At 48.9% G+C, this 3,308-nt stretch overlaps 1 protein-coding gene across 1 annotated transcript in view; it reads right to left on the bottom strand.

The window, feature by feature from the left end:
• Positions 1-2,917, bottom strand: part of LOC126577777 (proteoglycan 4) — a 10,539-nt gene extending 7,622 nt beyond the window's left edge. The window contains exon 1 of the mRNA XM_050239709.1: positions 2,424-2,917. The gene's annotated coding sequence lies outside the window, so the exon portion shown is untranslated. The remainder of the gene's footprint in view (positions 1-2,423) is intronic.
• Between the last annotated feature and the right edge of the window lie 391 nt (positions 2,918-3,308).

Raw genomic sequence — 3,308 nt, 5'->3', positions numbered from 1 at the left:
ACAATACTTGAACTAAACACAACGTGTCCTCCGTATCGTATGTGCAATCCCATTGCCACGGAGGAGGAGGAAACGGTTTTATGGAGCAGCCGTTTATGAGGACTCTCCCACGGACCCCGGACTGAACAGGTACCACAGGCCACTGGTACACTGGCGACAACTAGACACGCACGCACGTCATCGAAAGGTGGGTGTCTTCTCATTCGTCTCCGAAAAATCAGGTCCCCTCCAAAAAAAAAAAAGGCGAAAGAAGCATCGTTTCTCTATTCTATAAATGTCACCCCATTGGCATGTAGCCTATTTTGGCCTCTGTGTGTCCCTGGCGCTGGGTCTCATTGATAGTCGATCGCCCCGTTGTCGCTCTACCCTCGCACGCACGCTAATGAGCACCAATCAATGTGTGTCCACCAACATATTAGCTCACTTTTGGAGAGAAGCGCACGGTATGGTGTCACCACGATCTGGATGTGGAGTTCACCGTGTTTCATCAATAAAACCACACCTTTCGGGATCGATGGATCGGTAGATAGATGGATGGATGGCCGAGAGAAAGAGAGAGAGTCATAGACACCTCCGCATTGCAGCGCACAATGCCTGCACCCTGCTCTCTGCTGTCCATTAGAAATCAAACAAACACTCCACTCCTTCCCCTCTCCTCCCTCGTGGCCACGCCGTGGTGTCAATACAATAGATAAGCTCATGGATCGCGAAGCCAAACCACCGTCCATCAATCCACCGTACGATCGTCTAAAGGTAAACTGTCGTTTGACGGGTTTGAAAGGTTTGAAAGTATCAGGGGACCGCGTAAGCCACTTTTGGGGGTGGGGGGGGACACCACATTCAACATACACCCACGCACACCAAACAACCCCACATTCCCATCACGCTCTAACAGCGTTGGCCCCCAAAAAGGCATTAAATGGTTTTCTGTTGGAGCTCTTTATGAATATTGAACGACACTTGGCAGACCGGGGAGAGCGAGCGAGGCTGGTGGACGGGTTGTAAAGTGACAAAAAATTAGACAACTCAACCCACCCTTCCCTCTCTCGGTGCACACAACTCCGTGAGTCGAATGGATTGGAACGGACACCTTCCAGACAGTGATACCGTTGGTGTCACTGTGCGGACGTGGCCACGGTGGTAGCAGCACTCTGGCGCTACTCACTATCTGGCCAGCGAGAAGTGTACTAAAAGGTAACTCGGGGCACACTTAAGTGCCGATGATCCGACGGCGATGAAGATACGCCAGCGCGCGCGCCTCGTCTTGTGCTGCGATGATAAACGGACGTGGACATGGACTCTAAGCCCCTAGAGTCGGGAACATATTGATTTTCCGGTGCTCGCGAACCGGCGGACAGGTTGACTGTCTGACCGTTAGCTTTCCTTGCTCATCGGGGGCCATTTCTCATCGGCTTACGTCGCGTTAGCGGCGCCATTACGCGGCGACCAGCAGCGTGTGCAGCGCGCGACGTAATCGGAACGGACAAAATCGATTCCACCCGTCCACTCGTCAAACCAACGTTCGATCGTCTGGTGGAGCGAGCATACTATTTAGGATCGGCACACATAAATACGGCTCTCGGGCCACTGATTTCCATACGGTTATGGGTTAACCTCGAATAAGATGTCGCTGGTGGTGGTGGAGCGCGTTCGCGTTCGGCAAAAAGATGTACCTCAACGTTTGAAGCTCTGAAGGTGCGGCTCCGTATGGACAGGTAACATCAGAATTAGCATGTTTTCATTTGAAATATTCATTAACAAAACCAAAAGCACGAAAAAGGCCGAGGGGGCCAACGCAGGAGCGGCGCAGTGATTCCACCCTCGTGCGCGCCTTCGCGCTCTCGCGAAACTGCAAAATGCCGAATTTGTAAACGATTTTACGGTTCGAGATTGCCAATCAAACGTAACGTATCGGTTTTTTTTTCTTTAGGAGGAGGTCGATCGATCGATGTCCCGCTCCTACACAGATTATATTGATCGGATGACGCATGGCGGGATGTGAAGGTGTTGTTTTCATAATTTTACGAATCATTTGGGGACGTATTGTGGTGTCCTCTAAACAAATGTGCGATTCCTGCTGACATGCCACTGACTTCTCATCCTTGAATGGGAAGGAGTCGAATGTGTAGACTGTTCAATTACAAGGATAAATCATACCTCCGAGAACCTAATTCATGGAATTTTGGGTATTTTTGCTTGAAAAAAACAATATTTGTAATTATTATAAAACTTTTATGAGCTAGATATTCTTTTTCTCAAAAAGTAGTAACCTCCACAAGAGCTTAACTCTTGTAAGAAAATAGTTTAATCCTTATTAGATTAGCTTTCGATAGCCAAGCATCTCTATAAAAAATAGTGTACCTTCTTTTACCCATAGTAAGCCTTGGAATCAAATTCAAAATTTCGAAAACATGTCTACATACCTTTATGCAATCCATTGCTGCTACCAGTGACCGATTGATAGGAAATACCAATGAAGTGATCAATCAGTAAACTGATCAATGAACTGTCACAACGTTGAATCGTAACGGAACACCACGTGCACGTTTCCACAATTCTCCCCAATCCAGCAAATTCCAGCAATGATTCATAGGTTAACCGCAATCGCGCATTCCTTACACTCCACTATTCAACAGCCACACGCAGCCCTTAACCAGCACCAGCTGACTCACTTCCGCATGTGGATAAAAGATTCATCTACCGAGCATACACCGCCTTGATCACTTATTATCACTTGTCACCGCGGTTCTGGCGGCTGGTTACGCTCCAGGTCGCGCGGATAGCAACAACGATCTGGCGATCAATTCATTCATCAAACCACACTTGAAGCACCCGTTCGTTGTCGTCACCGATTGGCGGCCAGACAGTTGCTCTCCCACACTTTATAACACTTTCATTCACTCTGCCTTATCGGGAGTTTGCTACATTCAAATTGGGGCACATGCGCGGGGGGGGGGGGGGGCCACAACACAATCAACCATTCACGATTCGTCCGCCAGCTCACAAATCCCTCTGCCACGGGGTGGATAGGTCAGTTCTGTTAAGATTACTCATCATCACACCGAGAACGTTACGCGAGTTTGATAAAAAAAAAAAACCGCCAAGACAGCACACGATCTCTACTCGCTCGAACCGTCCGCACGCGAGTAGCGCCTTCAAGCAAATGAAGATATTTTTTTACGCGGGCGATCGCGGGCGATCGAGGTTGTTCCGCTGGCTGGATCGAAGTTGGCTTAGCGTACTCATGTCACACTGCTCGCTCTCTCTCTCGCTCTCTAGCTCCAGCAGTAAACTCCACAGAAGTCGCT

This window comes from Anopheles aquasalis, chromosome 3 (assembly GCF_943734665.1).
Source record: "Anopheles aquasalis chromosome 3, idAnoAquaMG_Q_19, whole genome shotgun sequence".
In the NCBI taxonomy this organism is placed as follows: domain Eukaryota; kingdom Metazoa; phylum Arthropoda; class Insecta; order Diptera; family Culicidae; genus Anopheles; species Anopheles aquasalis.
This window is presented reverse-complemented; position numbering and strand designations above follow the sequence as displayed.